Below are 19210 nucleotides of genomic sequence, written 5' to 3'. Positions count from 1 at the left end.
CCAGAGGTGTGGTATTCCACTCCCGGGTAAGGATGGAGTGTGGAACTGGGCTCAGTTAGCTGCATGCACCACACTCACCCCATTTCCGGGGGACAGACCAACGGTACTCCCACCAGATAGATGTGCAGGTACGACAGCTTCTGTCCCCGGCTGGAGTGGGGAGGGGGGAGGAACATCCTAGTGGTGTAGGAGCAGATAGGGGAGGGACTCTGGGCATAGGTAGGAGCCCATTGGGTGCTTGTCACCTGGGCTCAGGTGTCAGAGGGAGTATATAAGGTGGGCACCATCTTAGGACAAGGTCTTTTTGGTCTGCTCTGTGCAGACAGGAGCTCAGCCAGAGAGGGCTGACAGGGAGCTGTGGCTCAGTCTGGGCCCAGCTCCAGAGCCAGGCCTGGAGAGGAGGCCTGAAGCAGAGAGAGAGAGAAAGGAGAAGAAGGAGGAACAGAAACACCAGGAGAGGCCCAGAGATGCAAGAGAAGAGGGAACCCTGAGATCCCACGAGTTAACGGGTGAAGGGTTGGCAGAACAGGGTACCGGATCCCAAACTGGTGGAGGCCAATTATCCTCAGCCAGGAACCAGAGGTCGTGGACAAGTTTTGGCGCGACCCCTCGCCATATCCACCAGGAAGGCATACCACGTATAGGGTCAGGGAAGCCGGGAAAGGTTTCACCACCAGAAGGCCCGAGGGAGCTGGACAAAGGTGGATCCCTGGTGGGGACGGCCAGTAGGAAGGAAGAGAGGGGAGCTCAGGACCACGCTCTGGAACTGCCTGGGAGTTGGCCGAGTCCCGCACCTGGTGGACGCAGCACGGCTCGGGTGGTCACTCTTGGCCGAAGTGATCTGAATACCAACTGTGAGTAAAGCTGTGAAAACTGCAATGCACGTCTCTGAGCTTCCTTGTCACACCACTACCACTATCATCATTCCCTGCTTCACCAGCTGCCCTGAGGCTATACCTCTCCCGTTGGGGGTTATACCATCCACGCTGCACAACCACACCACCGGCCTCAGCGGTCTGCCCTGCAGCGGCGGCTTCATAGCTGCAATCAACGGGTGGCGTAGTCGAACTCTATAACATCTTAATGCCGCGCACTGCCTCTTAGTTTGACCACTCTGGGCACGGACCGGGTCACCGCCACGAGGACTACTACCCCTGTCAGATCCGGCTCCGGGTATCCCCCGCATGCGCAACGCAGCACAACATGGCCCAGGGGGCGCGTCACAATGATTTATCAAAACTACAGCAAGGAGCCCAGTAACATCACTGGATTCGGGGTCTCGGCCCCCACATCATGCTGCTCTCAGATGAGGTAGCATAAACCTGGTGACAGATTCCCTTTAGTAACATCAGACACGATCTTCCATCCAACAAGTCAATGGACCCGAATAATTCAGACTCAGGATTTCTGACTATGATGTTGGCCAAGAGAGTGTGTGAAAAGAGTCTCCTTCCTGCAGACGATCATGCCTTTCAGCTTTGGAAGATGAGCTGCTGCAGCAGAGAGTACAGATTGCTGCCATTGTTGCCCTACAACCGTCACAAGCCGCACAGTCTCGTAAGCCATTGTTTTTGTAATCCTTATAAATCACTTAATGGGTTAAATAGGTCAAGCTTTTGCTATGTATTTGGTATGATTTGATCTCGTTTTTGTTTCTCAGATACAGAATCAATGTGCTCATTTAGCTGCCCAGGTAATGCCCTCTCACCCCCATCTTCAGCTTCTCCACCACTTTCCGCACAGTTTTTGCAATTTACAACCCCAGTAGCTCCGCTGCCCCCTCCTCCTCCTCCTCCTCCTCCTCCTCCACCACCCCCAGTCCCATCTTCCCAACTAAAATCTGCACTTGATATTATAAGAGAACGTAAAGCTTCTCACAAATGCAGCCCGACGGAAAGTGAGGCTTCAGAGAAAGGCAGTGTGGATCAGCTCCCCAGTATGATGGATGTGTTAAAAGGCATGAATTCCATCAAGCTTCGGGCGGTCGAAAGGTCATTTTATAGATTTTCTTTAAATATATATTTTTTATTACAGACATGCGTGAAATAGAATGAAGGAGAAAACTGTAAAAAAAAAAAAAATCTGTCACTGAGCCTGCATCTTTCCCTGCACATGACTGCTGATCTCATGAGCTGTCATGTGCCTTTAACAGCCGCAGGCGGATCCGAGATCCACCCGCAGCTGTTAACCAGTTAAATACCGCTGTCAATCACTAGCAGTGGCATTTAATACACACCTGCCAGAAGCTCGTCACAAGACACACCCATAGGCGTCCCTGTCATGTGATTGCGGGGTGCCAATGTGTTGTCATGACAGCCGGGGGTCTGCAGAAGACCCCTGGCTGTCATTGTAGATCCCCTGTGGCCGGCATTCATAGGAGATTGTGATTTCTGCTATACATAGCAGTGCTGAAGCCCTGCTATGTGTAGCACAGGTAATCAGATGATTGCAGCTTCAAGTCTCCTAAGAGGACTATTGCTGCCAGTAAAAAGTAAAAAAAGTTTTAAAAAACATAAAGGTTTAAATCACGCCCTTTTGCCCTATTGAAAATAAAACCATTAAAAAAATATACGCATATTTGGTATCGCTGTATTCAGAAATCTCTGATCTATCAAAATATAAAGTAAATTAATCAGATCGGTAAACGGCGTAACGACAAAAAAAATCTAAACTCCAGAATTATGTTTTTCTTTTTTTGCCTCCGCAAACATAACAGGCGATCAAAACATTGTATCTACCTCAAAATTATATAAATAAAAACGTCCGCTGAGGGCGCAAAAAATAAGCCCTAACCTGGCCCTAGATCCCGAAAAATGGAGATGCTACGGGTCTCGGAAAATGGCGACATAAGCGATTTTTTTTAATTTTTTTTTTTACAAACTTCTGATTTTTTTTTCACCACTCACATATAAAAGAACCAATACATGTTTGGTATCTATGAACTCGTACTGACCTGGGAATCATAATGGCTGGTCAGCTTTAGCATTTAGTGAACATGGTAAATAAAAAAAAAAAAATTACAATTGTGGAAATGCACTTTTTTGCAATTTCACCGCACTTGGAATTTTTTTCCCGTTTTCCAGTACACGATATGGTAAAATAAATGGTGTCAATCAAAAGAACAACTTGTCCCGCAAAAAAAAAAGGTACCGTACAGACCAAAAGTTTGGACACACCTTCTCATTTAAAGATTTTTCTGTATTTTCATGACTATGAAAATTGTACATTCACACTGAAGACATCAAAACTATGAATTAACACATGTGGAATTATATACTTAACAAAAAAGTGTGAAACAACTGAAAATATGTCTTATATTCTAGGTTTTTCAAAGTAGCCACCTTTTGCTTTGATAACTGCTTTGCACACTCTTGGCATTCTCTTGATGAGCTTCAAGAGGTAGTCACCGGAAATGGTCTTCCAACAATCTTGAAGGAATTCCCAGAGATGATTAGCACTTGTTGGCCCTTTTGCCTTCACTCTGCGGTCCAGCTCACCCCAAACCATCTTGATTGGGTTCAAGTCTGGTGACTGTGGAGGCCAGGTCATCTGGTGTAGCACCCCATCACTCTCCTTCTTGGTCAAATAGCCCTTACACAGCCTGGAGGTGTGTTTGGGTTCATCGTCATGTTGAAAAATAAATGATGGTCCAACTAAACGCAAACCAGATGGAATAGCATGCCGCTGTAAGATGCTGTGATAGCCATGCTTGTTCAGTATGCCTTCAATTTTGAATAAATCCCCAACAGTGTCACCAGCAAAGCACCCCCACACCATCACACCTCCTCATCCATGCTTCACGGTGGGAACCAGGCATGTAGAGTCCATTCTTTCACCTTTTCTGCGTCGCACAAAAACACGGTGGTTGGAACCAAAGATCTCAAATTTGGACTCATCAGACCAAAGCTCAGATTTCCACTGGTCTAATGTCCATTCCTTGTGTTCTTTAGCCCAAACAAGTCTCTTCTGCTTGTTGCCTGTCCTTAGCAGTGATTTCCTAGCAGCTATTTTACCATGAAGGCCTGCTGCCCAAAGTCTCCTCTTAACAGTTGTTGAAGAGAAGTGTCTGCTGCTAGAACTCTGTGTGGCATTGACCGGGTCTCTAATCTGAGCTGCTGTTAACCTGTGATTTCTGAGGCTGGTGACTCGGATAAACTTATCCTCAGAAGCATAGGTGACTCTTGGTCTTCCTTTCCTGGGGAAGTCCTCATGCGAGCCAGTTTCTTTGTAGCGATTGATGGTTTTTGCAACTGCACTTGGGGACACTTTCAAAGTTTGCCCAATTTTTCGGACTGACTGACCTTCATTTCTTAAAGTAATGATGGCCACTCGTTTTTCTTTACTTAGCTGCTTTTTTCTTGCCATAATAAAAATTCTAACAGTCTATTCAGTAGGACTATCAGCTATGTATCCACCAGACTTCTTCACAACACAACTGATGGTCCCAAACCCCATTTATAAGGCAAGAAATCCCACTGATTAAACCTGACAGGGCACACCTGTGAAGTGAAAACCATTGACGGTGACTACCTCTTGAAGCTCATCAAGAGAATGCCAAGAAGTTTGCAGAGCAGTCATCAAAGCAAAAGGTGGCTACTTTGAAGAACCTAGAATATAAGACATATTTTCAGTTGGTTCACACTTTTTTGTTAGGTATATAATTTCACATGTGTTAATTCATAGTTTTGATGCCTTCAGTGTGAATGTACAATTTTCATAGTCATGAAAAAACAGAAAAATCTTTAAATGAGAAGGTGTGTCAATCTTTTGTCTGTACTGTATATTGACAAAAAATAAAAAACTTGGCTCTGGGAATAAGAGTAGAAAAAATGAAAGGGCAAAAACAGAAAATTGCAAGGTCATGAATGGGTTAACAATGCTGTACCCTTCTCTGGAAGTCCCACATATAATGAATGTAGCAGTGGCGTGAATGCTTGAGAAGGCTCAAATATAATGTGCCTCTTCCAAGCCCCATTCATGGTGGGGGTCTTCCATGCGGACCTCCTGCGATCAGCAGGCTTATCCTGTGGATATGACTAGCCCAGGGGAATGGGGATGACTCGGTACCCGGGCCTTTAGCCTGGCCTTTAGGGATGTCACGGTGGTCGGCTCCCGGGCCCGTACTCTGGGCCTCTCTTTTAAAAGGGTTGGTGTTGTAAAAGAAAGAGTTTGTGACGCCACCTGTGGCTTCTGGTGAGGATCACCAGTGCTGCGCAGTCCACTGAGGCAGGTGATAAGGCAGCATGATGGTATAGCTCCCCACAGGTAGAGCTGGGCCTCAGGGCAGTATAGGAACGGGGATGCAGGACAAAGAGACTCCGCCGGGCCAGATCAAGAACAGGGATGGACACAATAGTCACTTCAGTACCTTTTACTGGTGGAATTTCAGGCACTCCCAGGAGCACTGTAGGGTGAAGGTTGTATGTCCGGATCCTCCCCAATGAGCAGGTTTTGGGCCTCCTGGTTCTGGCTTCTGCGTAGTAAGTTTCTGACCTGCCTGGAGCTAGGCCTAACTTTGCCTCTGTCCTGCGCTGGCTGACCTTGTGGTAGGGCCTTCTCTTGGAGAGCACGCTCACGACCTACGGGGCCTATGTGTCTCCTGGCTCTGGTACGTATCAGCACTTTAGCGATCCTGGGACCTGTAGTTCTCCAGGGATTCCAGTTTATCTTACTGGGTCGTGGAGATCCCGGCAAGCTTCGGACCCGGGGTCCAGTAACTACTTCTTCTCGGGGTGAGCTAGTTAAGCTCCTTTGCCCCTATGAACTAACTCTCTACTCTTCGCCTTCGGCCTACTCGGACCCTCAATAGGCTACTCACACTAACGGCAGCGTGCCGTGTTTCACCGATCTTATGGCGCCGACACACCTACAGCTCACCTCACTGAGCTACACGTGAAGTCTAGAACGTGCTCCACTGCAGACTGACCTCTTTCAGGCTTTTGCACTGCAGGAACTCTCACAACAGGTTTGCTTTCTGTCGTCTCCAGTCTAGACTAACTGCTGCCTGGCTCCACCTTCCTTATATATCTCCCTAAGGAGCTCCCTCTGGTGGTCTGAGGTGGAAGTTGGAGATGTGTGAATGGTTATGGGGGCCTCTTGTGGAGGAATCCTTCAGTACACCCTCCTGGGTCTGTGATACCAAGCACAGCTGGGCTTCACATTCCCCCCCCTAGTTAAACTCAGCACTCCCGGGCTGAAGTACATTTTATAACAACAGTAACAATAGGAAACATAAGCAATACTAGAACACTCTTCCCTTTATGGGAGGCACGGATCTTAAACGTTGCAGAAACAATACAAATACAGAGTGTCCTCAGAATCCAAGTCTCCTATGGTGAGGTTCCCATACAGGATGTCCATCTCACAAGGTAGAGTACTTTGGTAGTTTTGAGGGACCTGTCCTAAACCCTCTACGCAGGCCCTGGGGTGGCTGCAGGGCATGAAGATCCGAGTTGCACCTCCAAAAGAGCCACTCCAGATAGGTTTTCCTTCTGAGGTCACCTGAAAGGGGCACTCCAGGGAGCGCAATTATATACAATAAGAGTTTTTGGGCTGCACACAGTCCTCAGCCATGCAGTTCATTATGCAAATAAGAATTAATAGGAAAAAGCACAAATTGATAAGCATGCATGAAAACAAACAGTTATGCAATACATTACAATTTAATACTCAATACCCCAGGGGTAACTATCTACATTCTCTGAAATTTGCTACTTTACTCAGTGTACCTAGCAGGAGGTTTACCTCTTGTGCTGCGTACTGATCTGCATAGTGCTGTGGTTAGTGGAGTGTCAGTATCTGTATCCTCAGTTACCCTACCAGTTTTACATGTAACCATGTTGTAAAATTGCCTTAACCTCTCTCTTGGACTGGCAAGTCTACCATTGGCTGGGCCCTCTTGCTCCGCTCCTGCCGGGGATCCTTCATCCGGGGATACTTCTTGAGCTGGCTCTTCTGCAGCACTTACAGGTTCAACTTGCTGTGGAGGGGTTTTCTGGCTGTTCATAGAATTGGAGTACTGGAATGATCTACTGCACCTCCTATTTGAGGCCAATCCGCTGGGAAGTCTCCAAGGTCAGTGTGTATCACTGTTTCTTTAGGTTCTTCCTGGGTTGTGAAAGACACTTCTTCCTGAGTCTTTAGTAGATGTGGACACAACTTCAGGTGGTCCTAGATATGTCGCAGTTGTTCTACCTCCATCTTTGCTGATCAAACACTTTTCCTGTTGTCAAAACCTTGAATTCAACACAGTGTAGGGTTCTCTCTCCCACTGGTCATCAAGCTTGTGTTTCCTCCGCTTCCTTTTCAATACCACTTCTCCTGGTGTGAAGGGTTCTGCTGGTGCACTTCTGTTGTATGTGCCTCTTGTTTATCCCTCACCCGAGTGAGACTGTCTTCGACACAGGCTTGGACTCTCCTGTACTGCTCCTGTCTGGTCGTGTCCCAGTCCTCAGTGGTCACATCAGCTTCAGGTTCTACCACACCAAGCTTCAGGTCCATGGGCAACTTCCCTGGTCTTGCATGCATGAGATATGCCGGAGTGCAATTGGTGGAACTTACTGGTATGTGATTATACAGATCCACTAGGTCAGGTAGTAGGTCTGGCCACTGGCTTCTCTCTTCTAGTGGTATGGTCTTCAGTAGATCGATGATGAGTTTATTCATCTTTCACAGAGACCGTTAGTTTGGGGGTGGTACAGTGTAGTCCTGATCTTTTTATACCCTTACAGATGGCAGAACTCTTTGAACAATTCAGCCTCAAAGGCCGTGCCTTGGTCAGTCAGTACCTGTCCAGGCTATCCATGGGACCTGCAGAAGTACGCCTGGAACGTCTTAGCTGCTATCTCTGCTGTCAGGTCTTTGATAGGGGAGACCACCAGGACCCTGGAGTAGTGATCCACCATGGTCAGGGCATAGGAGTATCCTGACTGACTGGGTGACAACTTGACATGGTCCAGGGCCACGATCTCCAGAGGGCGAGTCGTCTTGATGGGTTGCAGGGGTGCCTTCTGGCTGCTGTAGTCTTTTCTTCTGAGGCTACAGGGTCCACAGTCTCTGCACCACCTCTCAATGAAGCTGCGCATCCCCACCCAGTGAATCGACACTTCAACAGGGTCTCTAGCTTTTTCTAGCCAAAGTGCCCCGCCTGATCGTGGTAGGCCTCCAACACCATTCTGGATGTCCGTCTTGGGGACCACTATCTGCCACACCATCTCGAGGGTTTTGGGATTGACGTACCTCCGGCACAACTTCTCACGGTAGATAAACAGCCGGCTTCTCTCATTCCACAGCTGCTTTGCTTGGAGAGCCGCATCCTTCTCCAGGGAGGAACCTTCTTGGGTTATCAGCTCCTTGATACGGCTGACAACCGGGTCGCTGTCCTGGGTCTCTTTCCAGCTGTGGTGAGGCAAGGGGTTTTAACGTCTTACCGCGTTGCTTCCTGGAGGCTCGTAGCTCGTGGGCCATCCATTCCGGTGGAAGGCAGGTAGTCAACTCTTCCAGGTCATCCACTTCTTCTTCTGTGTCTGACTGGTGAGGCATCCTGGACAGGGCATCGGCGTTGGCGTTCTTGCGGCCCGCCCGGTACTTTATGGTGAATTGGTAGTTTGACAGCCGAGCCATCCATCGCTATTCCATGGCTCCCAGCTTGGCTGTTTGAAGATGAGTTAAGGGGGTATTGTCAGTGTAGGCAGTAAACTTGCTGGAGGCTAGGTAGTGCTTGAACTTTTCTGTGATGGCCCAGACCAAGGCCAGGAACTCCAACTTGAAGCTGCTATAGTTCTCTGGGTTCCTCTCGGTCGGGCGGAGCTTCCTGCTTGCATACGCGATGACTTTCTCCTGGCCATTCTGCTTCTGACTTAAGACAGTGCCCAGGCCTTCATTGCTGGCATCTGTATACAGCAGGAATGTTTGGCTGTAGTCAGGGTAGGCTAGGATCTCATCACCTGTCAGGATCTCCTTCATCTCTTGAAATGATTCAGCCTGTTCTTTACCCCAGTGGAATGGAGGGTTTTTGCTTTTGGGGGACTGCCCTACCAGGAGGTCTTGCAGAGGAGCTGCCTTCTTAGTGTAGTCCTTTACAAACCTCCGGTAGTATCCGACTAGTCCCAAGAACTGACGCACCTCCTTGAGGTTCTTCGGCTCCGGCCACTTCTGGATGGCAGTAACTTTCTCCGGGTCTGGTGCTACCCCTTCCGGACTGACAATGTGCCCCAGGTACTGTACCTTTCTCTTGAGCAGGTGGCACTTTGAGGGCTTCAACTTCATCCCGTACCGGGACAGTGACTCAAATACCTCTGCCAGGTGTTTCAGGTGGTCCTCGTACGTTCTGGAGTACACAATTACGTCATCCAGGTAAAGTAACACAGTCTCGAAGATGCGGTGTCCCAGGCAGCACTCCATCAGTCTCTGGAACATTCCGGGGGCATTTTGGAGTCAAAACGGCATGCTGTTGAACTCGCAGAGTCCCATCGGGGTGGTGAAGGCCGTCTTCTCCCGATTCTCCTCAGCCACAGCGACCTGCCAGTAACCACTAGTGAGGTCAAGGGTAGAAAAGTAATTTGCAGACTTTAAGGCAGCTAGGGACTCTTCTATGCGTGGTAAAGGGTATGCATCTTTATGTGTAATGCGATTTACTTGACGGTAATCTACACACATTCTCATGCTCCCATCCTTTTTCCTAACCAGCACTAGGGGAGCCGCCCAGGGACTACAACTATCCCTAATTACTCCCGCCTTCCTCATGTCATGCAGCATTTCTTTTGCCTTCTGGTAGTGAGCTGGGGGTATAGGCCTATAACGTTCTTTAATTGGGGAATGGTTGCCTGTGGAGATATGATGTTGAACCCCCTTAACCCTCCCAAAGTCAAGTGGATGTTTACTGAACACCTGCGAGTATTCTTGAACCACCCGGTGTACACCCTGTTTTTGATGGGCAGGAGTGGTGTCTGTCCCAACATGGAGCTGTTGACACCAATCCTCCACCTGGGTTGCAGGGTCATTATCTTCCACTTTTTCTGGTGAAGTTAAGGACTCCGCCACATGGATACAGTTGTTGTTGACAGCATGTAGTTTAGCAACAGTGGCATAACGTGGCAGTTTGACCTCATCTTCCCCTAGGTTAAGAAGACGGACAGGCACCCTCCCATTACGTACATCTACCACCCCCCTGGCGGTTAAGAGCGTGGGTCTGTGCTCAGAGCAAGGGGGTTCTACTACCGCCTGGTAGCTCTGTCCTCTAAGACCTATGGCAGCTCTACACCAGATGAGCATTTCACTCATTGGGGGAACAAAAATGGGTATAGGGTCTGTTACCCTCACGTTACCGATTTCACCATCTGTTAATTGTACTTGCTGTTGATACATCAAGACGCGGATCTCTCTCTGCAGCGCCCTCCTCTGTCTCGGTCTGGCAGTGTCAGCGATCTCTTGGAGCAAGAACACAACCTCTCCCAAACAGTTACCAACAACATTAGTGCCTAGTACCATATATGGGTTGCTGTCATCAGGGTTAGTCTCCACTACAATAAGTCCCTGGTCCTTCAGCTCCACTCTCCCCACCTTACAGTCACATTCTTAACCCCGAGTAGGTTAAGGGGGAGTCCATTTGATGCATATACAGACAAATTTGGAGCTGGCGGACGCAGATCGTCCATGGACCAGTACCTCTTGTAGAGGACTTCAGGTATGATGGTTACCTGAGATCCTGTGTCCAGCAGGGCATGCATCGGGATCCCGTCCAATACAATGGACAGGAAAGGTCTTCCTCCGACGAACCTGTTGTACCAGTCTGATGGACCTGGTGAGTCTACTCCTGGGTGGCGGCCTTCGGACCCAGGGTTTTCTCGTTTAAGGGACAATTCAGGGCGATGTGTCCGGTCTTATGGCATCGGTAACAGATCGGTTCCCTTGGTGGACGGCGTTGGTCACTGGTCCTCGGCGAGGGTGGTGTTGGCCTCCTCCTCCTCCGCATCCAGGGGACATCCTCAGGGCTATCAGCTAGCAGGATCTTCCCTCCTCCCTCAGGCTCCGTCCGCAGCTGCAGGGCACTCAGCACGGTGGTCAGGGTTTTACTCAACTGACGCACCTCTGAGCGCAGACTGTCCAGGTCTTTAGGGGACGTTGTTGGAACCTTAGCTTCAGCAGTCACTGGAGAAAAGGTGGGCGTTGCAGGCTCTGGGGTTGCCCCACCCTGGTAACATTGGATGGCATTTGTCTCCAGGGGCTGTAGTCCTTTTATAGCCATGTCCTTTAGATTGTCAAAGGTGGCATCTGGATGATCCAGGGACCACCAACGCACAGTCCTGCTCTCCTCTGGAGACTTCAGTCCCCGGACAAACTGTTCCTTCAGCATTTTGTTCTCATTCTCAAAGCTGGTCGGACTAACCTGGTTCAGAGCCCGCAGGGCCCCTTGAAGATGCCAGGCGTAGTCACGAACATAGTCCTCTGGTTGTTGGGAGCAGCTGTAGAACCTCATCCGGAGGTCCGCCTCAGTAAGGTCCTCAAAGACAGTATGTAGTTTTTGGAATATTGCGGACACTATCCCCGGTCTGCGGCCGACCATGTTTCCACTTCCCGCTCCGCAGCACCGGTCAGCTGTCCTAATACAACGGCAGCTCTTTGTTTGCCGGTCATAGAGTACATGTCCAAAATACCACATATCTTCCGCTTAAATCCAGACAGGGTATCTGGTTTGCCGTTGTACTGGCGGAGCCACTTTTCTCCAGGAATGTACGGTAAAGTCATAGGAATAACAGGTGTTACAGGCGCTGCTGGTGGAGCGGCGGCTTCGGCCTGCCCATTATCGGGGACGTTGACCGGTAGGTCGGCGTTCTGCTGTTCGACGGACATCTTAGCGCCCCCCTAGTTAACCGTGGCCTACCTTCTGGTTTTTCTTCCGGTAGGCTGCAGCTCCGCAGGTGACGGTTGTCTTCAGGACCTTGCGTCGCTTGCATCCTACGTCAGAGCGTTCAGCGACGCTCCGTACAGGACCTGGCGCTTCCTGATTTGACATCAAGGCGTGGGGTGTGTCCGGGACTTCGTGCTCTTTTGCAGGTACGCCCCTTATTTTCCCGCGGTTACGCCCTTCTTCTCGCTCAACGGCCCAACAATGGCGGCTATCTTCACCACAACTTTTCGTACACAGTTCAAAATAAAGGCGCACAGTACCCGGTGGCAACGGGCAAAACACGGTGTCATTGCAGTGGGCACGTGATCCTGTTTGTGACGCCAGGAAAGAGATGACTAGCCCAGGGGAATGGGGATGACTCGGTACCCGGGCCTTTAGGGATGTCGCGGTGGTCGGCTCCCGGGCCCGTACTCTGAGCCTCTCTTTTAAAAGGGTTGGTCTTGTAAAAGAAAGAGTTCGTGACGCCACCTGTGGCTTCTGGTGAGGATCACCAGCGCTCCGCAGTCCACTGAGGCTGGTGATAAGGCAGCTTGATGGTATAGCTCCCCACAGGTAGAGCTGGGCCTCAGGGCAGTATAGGAACGGGGATGCAGGACAAAGAGACTCCGCCGGGCCAGATCAAGAACAGGGACGGACACAATAGTCACTTCAGTACCTTTTACTGGTGGAATTTCAGGCACTGCCCGGAGCACTGTAGGGTGAAGGGTGTATGTCCGGATCCTCCCCAATGAGCAGGTTTTGGGCCTCCTGGTTCTGGCTTCTGCGTAGTAAGTTTCTGACCTGCCTGGAGCTAGGCCTAACTTTGTCTCTGTCCTGCGCTGGCTGACCTTGTGGTAGGGCCTTCTCTTGGAGTGCACGCTCCCAACCTACGGGGCCTATGTGTCTCCTGGCTCTGGTACGTATCAGCACTTTAGCGATCCTGGGACCTGTAGTTCTCCAGGGATTCCAGTTTATCTTACTGGGTCGTGGAGATCCTGGCAAGCTTCGGACCCGGTGTCCGGTAACTACTTCTTCTTCGGGGTGAGCTAGTTAAGCTCCTCTGCCCCCTATGAACTAACTCTCTACTCTTCGCCTTCGGCCTACTCGGACCCTCAATAGGCTACTCACACTAACGGCAGCGTGCCGCGTTTCACCGATCTTATGGCGCCGGCACACCTAAAGCTCACCTCACTGAGCTACACGTGAGTCTAGAATGTGCTCCACTGCAGACTGACCTCTCTCAGGCTTTTGCACTGCAGGAACTCTCACAACAGGTTTGCTTTCTGTCGTCTCCAGTCTAGACTAACTGCTGCCTGGCTCCACCTTCCCTTATATATCTCCCTAAGGAGCTCCCTCTGGTGGTCTGAGGTGGAAGGTGGAGATGTGTGAATGGTTATGGGGGCCTCTTGTGGAGGAATCCTTCAATACACCCTCCTGGGTCTGTGATACCAAGCACAGCTGGGCTTCACAGATAGGTGATAACTTGCAAAGTTAAAATTAACTTATGCAAACATGATTTCAATAATTATATTAGGTTTAACATTTCAGAGTAGTCTGTCCCTAATTATAAATATGCTGTATTAGCCCCACTAATAGGATCTTAGACAAGTCTTTTCAGAAAATGGATAGCAGGTGATTGATTCATTTTTTTAGAAAAAGTCTGTAAAAAAAATCTTATTAGACATAGCAGCAATGAACGAAAAGTAGTTTGTATGAAGAGCTAAGTTATAGCCTGTCAATTACAGAATGGCAGTGATGTTTATTTTCACCGATTTTTCGCTTTAGATCCCCTGGTGGGAAACCCTAAACCAGGAAAGACAAGAAGAGATGTTCACTTAATGATCCCACAGACCCTGCAGCCATTATAGCCAAAGCCTTGAAGCAGAAGTTTGCGCACAGAAATGGTGATGACGCTGTCAATAAAGAAAATAGATCTCATGAGGAGTCTCCGTTCTCCAGTCCTGAAGCCCCAATGGTACTGTTTGTAAATCTTACATGACTGACCAACCAAAAATCAGGCTTATGAAAGATCGTGAATGGAAGGTTTGTTGCTGGATCTTTAAACGGTTTATCCAGGACTATTTTATCTTTTTACTATAAGCCTAAAAACTAACAGGCAGGTTGTTACTAACAGTGGCAACTATCTGCCTGTTGTATCCGGTGCCGGCTCGGAGAGGTCACCGACCACTGTCGCCGGCGATTCAGCTGCTCCAAGTCAACAGAGCAGCTCTTCTTCTTCCAGGCTGCTCTGTTGATGGGGCGTGGCTACCGACGTTAGGCAACTTGTGAGTCGGCTGCCAATCAGCATGACGTCAGCAGTCACGATCCATCAAGAGACCAGAGCAGAAGAGAAGCCGCTGCTCTGTAGACATGATATTAGCAGAAGCCGCTGAATTGCTGTGACCGCTCTGTGTCAGCAGAGATCGGTGCAGGGCACAACAGACTGGTAGTTAGCAACTACCTACCTGTTAGTTCTTAGGTCAATAGTTAAAAAAATGTAATAGTCCTAGATAACCCCTTTTAACATTATATACTTGGCAGCAATTATCTATCGTGTGACGTGGCCATAAGACTAAGTCAACTGTATAACATGGTCCTTGACTGTATAACATGGTCTATTACTGACCAGTGATAAGAAAGTATAAAAGCACGGACAACCCCATTTATTTGAAATATGGTTCCTAATGTTTTCGGCACTAGCTACAGATATAGACCCTAATTGCTCTATAGGGGTTGTCCATCAATAAAGACAATTTTTTTAAATACTTAAATGCATGCATTTTTAGCTAAAAATAATTTTTTGGAATTGGATTTGATTAAAAATTTTGCACCGTTTGCCTTTTGTAGTCTCTATCTTGCACTGTCTAAGAATCCATCAGTGAGCTTATTATAACAGTTCAATAGGAGAGAACTGTTATAACAAGAGAAGGAGAGTACCTTTTTTTATGTCTTTTTCTGACCTCATCTCAGCTGGTTTAAGACCACTGACCACATCAAAGTTGAATGTGCAGGGAAACAAATAGTCTGTAAAAGCCAAATGGTGCAATATATTTAATGAAACCAAAATGCACAAAATATATCTTTAAGTCCACAAAGATGCAACATGCACCAATTGGCAGAACGGGGAATTTTTATCCCCAATGGAGAACTTTTATCCCTGTTACAAAATATGTGCCGCAGGTCAGATGCATGACCGCTGGGAGTCTACCGGAAAAAGCCGAGCAGCTACCTAGGGAATGAATGGAGCAGCTGTCAAGCATGTGCCTTTGCTGAAGCATTCGTCATCGAAACCAATTTTTTACACTGTTGATACTACATAGTAAAAAAAACATAGTTCTTATAGATGCTATATAACCCTTTTAAGGCAACCCACATACTCTAAAATCTAGACCTTTCGGCTGCGTGCCCACGATGCGTTTTTCATGCGTTTCCACTGCGGAATTTCCGCAGTGGAAACTCATTAAAAACGCTTGGTAATCTGCACCACATGGTCCTCAATGGCATTCCGCAATGTCAATGCACATGCTGCGGATTATTCCGCAGCGTTTCTGCGGCGCTCAAAAATCCGCAGCATGTTCATTAATTTTGCGGAAGCGCAGCGGAATTGCCGCCATTGACTTGCATTGAGACGCATATAATCCGTGTCTATACGTTTGTACATGTGGATTATATGCGTTTCTATGTGCGGATGGTACCCAGTTCTGGAGGAGAGAAGACTCTCATCCAGACCTGGGTACCATTGTACCTGTGAAAAAAAGAATAAAATAATAAATAAAGTTTATATTTACCTTCTCGCGGGCCGGCCGGCAGCGCTTATCTTCCAGGACCTGAGATGACGTCGCGATCATGTGACCGCAGACTGTCTCGCGATATGCCGGCAACCCGGAAGGACCGCGACAACACACGCGGCAGCACATGCGGCAGGGGATCGGTAAGTATAGCTTTATTTTTTACAGTCACACTATATAAATCCATGCTGTTTGCATGGATTTATATAGTGTGACCTAGTTGTCAAGCACTTTCCAAGTGATGCTATCGGGGCTCGGTTAGCTGCATGCATCACACACACCCCATTTCCGAGGGACAGCTCAACGGTGCTCCCATTAGTACAGTAATGCAGGCACGACAAATCATGTCCCTGGCTGGAGTGGGGAGGGGGAAGCACACCCAGTGATGTAGGAGCAGGGGGGGACGGTTTCTGGGCATAGGTAGGAGCCCATTGGTTGGAAGTCACCTGGGCTCATACACAGAGAGGTAGGTATATAAGGTGTCTTCATCTTAGTCGAGTAGAGTCAGTTCAGTCAGGAGGAGAAGAGAAAAGGAGTTCAACCAGGAGGGCTGACAGGGAGCTGTGGCTCAGTCTGGGCCCAGCTCCACGAGGCAGGCCTAGAGTGAAGGCCAGAGCCAGAAGAAAGGACAGAAACAGAAAGGAACAGAAAGGAAAGTAAGAAGGAACAGAACACCAAGAGAGGCCCAGAGACACGAAGGCAGAAGGAACCCTAAGGACCCAGGAGATTACAGGTGACGGGTTGGCAGAACAGGGTACCGGATCCCAAGTTGGTGGAGGCGACTAATCCTTAACCAAGAACCGGTGGTCGCAATCATTTAGTGGTGCGACCCCTTACTACACCTACTAGAAAGGCACACCACATAGGGTCAGGGAAGTGGGTACCCAGCCCTCCCAGGAGAAGATCAGAGGCAGCTGGACAAAAGTAGTGTCATTGGTGGGGCACGGCTGACGAAAAGATAGAAGGGAGTCCTGTGCCACACTCTGGAATTACCTGGGGGTTGACCGAGCCCCCTGCCTGGTGGAAGCAGCACGGCTCGGGCGGTCCTACCTGTGCACAAGTGAACTGGATGAGAACTGTGAGTAAAAAGCTTGAACTGCAACGCCTTGTCTCTGTGCTTTCTCACCGTATGCAGCACTACTGGTACTGGGACGCCCGTGCACCATAACCCCCACCGTCTACTACACTGCCCTGGGGCTTCACTCTTCCCGTCGGGAGTCACACTACCTCAGCTGCATACACCATCAGCCCCAGCGGTCTGCCTTGCAGCGGCGGTTCGCACTGACCGCAATCCACGGGTGGCGTAGTCGGACATTATCCCATAAAAGCCCCCACAAAAGACCGCCATTGGCCTGACCACACTGAGCCACGGGCCCGGGTCACCGCCACGGAGACTACAACCCCCAGAAGCCCGGTTCCGGGTGTCCCTCGGCCCAGGGGGCGAGTCAAATGCACAATCTGCATGCATTTTTTCTGGCAAGGGAGATGCAGAAACGCTGCAGAAATTTTCTGCTTCATTTCTGCATCGTGGGCACATACCCTTATTGGGTAGAAGTGTTTTAACTAATTGAATCGTTGACTGATCCTTCACGATTTTCCCAGTGTATATATGAATGTATATCTGGTTCTAACTTTTCCTATGTTCTTCACTTGTAGTTTGGGCGCCACCTGCTTAAGCCTATTGGGAAAAGAACACAGAAGGAAATTACAAGAAAGCAAGTTCATGTCTGAGTTGATGTTCATACCCCTGATGAAGCCATAATCACTTGGCGTAACGCGTAGGTTATTTATATCCTTCCTTTTTCTTTGAGCAGCTTTATTCTTGGCTAGTGTTGAGCGATACCTTCCGATATCGGGAAATATCGGATCGGATTGGATCGGACCGATACCGAAAAAGTATCGGATATCGCCGATTCCGATACCGGAAACCAATGCAAGTCAATGGGACAGAAATATCGGAATGAAAATAAACCCTTTCTTTCCTTGTAGGTTAATTCTACATGAAGGAAAACAACTAAGAATAATGTAGAATGTATTGGGGGAGGTGGCGGAGACAATAAAGGCATAGAGGTTTAGCCCAATCAAATGGAACAGCAGGAATTAATTTTTTTTTTTAAGACGTTCTGAGTTACGGAAATATTGACTATGTTAAGTATTTTTATATTTTGTCAGATATTTATGTTTCACTACTTCCATGCTCTTCACCTTCTTTTTTACTTCTCCCACACTTTCTCCTTCATCATCCTCAGCATCTTTTTCATCCACTTCTTCTTCACCTTCTTCATCTTCTTCTTCTTCACCTTCTTCGTATTATTCTTTTTTTTTACATTCATCATATTCTACTTCTTCATCTTCTTCATCTTCTTCTTCTTCATCATATTCTTATTTGTGGCAGGCATTCCTCTAGTTGTTATCTATAAAAGGTTGGACATTACACCTTTCGTTCTGCCCGTCACAAAAGATTTACAACAGGATTTGTCCGCGTTCAGTTTGGCCTGCAGCAGCAGGTCTTTTCCAGGGGCACCACGAGGAGGAACGGACTCACCCCCATACACTGCTTAGTCATCTTCTGCTTATAATTTAGATATTATCTTTTGCTCTGATTTTTAGTCTTATGCTTAATGTTCTTCCGCTTTTTGTTCTGCAGCTTCTTGTATTTCTGCTTCTTGGTTTTCTGTCTCTTGTTCTTCTGTATCTTGGTGCTTGTCTTCTCTTCTTTGTCCTCTTGGTCAACTTCTTCAGGGTCATCTTCTTGGTCTTCTTCGGGGTGGTCTTCAGGGTCGTCGTCTTCGGGGGTCCTCGTCTTCGGGGTCCTCGTCTTCTTCGGGTTGGTCTTCTGGGTCCTCATCTTCGGGGTCCTCGACTTCTTCGGGGTGGTCTTCAGGGTCCTCGTCTTCTTCGGGGTGGTCTTCAGGGTCCTCGTCTTCAGGGTCGTCGTCTTCGGGGTCCTCGTCTTCTTAGGGTTGGTCTTCAGGGTCCTCGTCTTCAGGGTCCTCGTCAGGGAGATCTAGAGTGATTACCAAGAACCATTTCAAAAAGCTTGAACTTGGAAATGTAGCAGAAGGTACAAGAAAGCTGAGGAACTACCGAGGACCAGCTGACGGTACTGGAACCCGGATGGGTAGCAGAAGGTACAAGAGCCAATGGAACTGCCGAAGACCAGCTGACGGTACTGGAACTCGGTTACTAAGCAGGAGGTACCTGTGCCAGAAAGCACTACCAAGGACCAGCAGACGTTGGTGGAACTTGGATACCGAGAAGGAGGCACCTAATCCAAAGGCACTGTCGAGAACCAGTTGACGGTACTGGAACCCGGATGGGTAGTAGAAGGTACAAGAGCAAATGGAACTACCGAGGACCAGCTGACGGTACTGGAACCCGGATGGGTAGCAGAAGGTACAAGAGCCAATGGAACTGCCGAAGACCAGCTGACGGTACTGGAACTCGGTTACTAAGCAGGAGGTACCTGTGCCAGAAAGCACTACCAAGGACCAGCAGACATTGGTGGAACTTGGATACCGAGAAGGAGGCACCT

At 48.6% G+C, this 19210-nt stretch overlaps 1 pseudogene; it reads left to right on the top strand.

The window, feature by feature from the left end:
• Window positions 1-1225: 1225 nt before the first annotated feature.
• LOC141176268 (mitochondrial fission regulator 2-like) lies at window positions 1226-17406 on the top strand (annotated as a pseudogene).
• The last annotated feature ends 1804 nt before the right edge of the window (window positions 17407-19210 follow it).

This window comes from Phyllobates terribilis, unplaced genomic scaffold (assembly GCF_046119375.1).
Source record: "Phyllobates terribilis strain yellow unplaced genomic scaffold, ASM4611937v1 Scaffold_21__1_contigs__length_20361869, whole genome shotgun sequence".
NCBI classification, from domain to species: domain Eukaryota; kingdom Metazoa; phylum Chordata; class Amphibia; order Anura; family Dendrobatidae; genus Phyllobates; species Phyllobates terribilis.
This window is presented reverse-complemented; position numbering and strand designations above follow the sequence as displayed.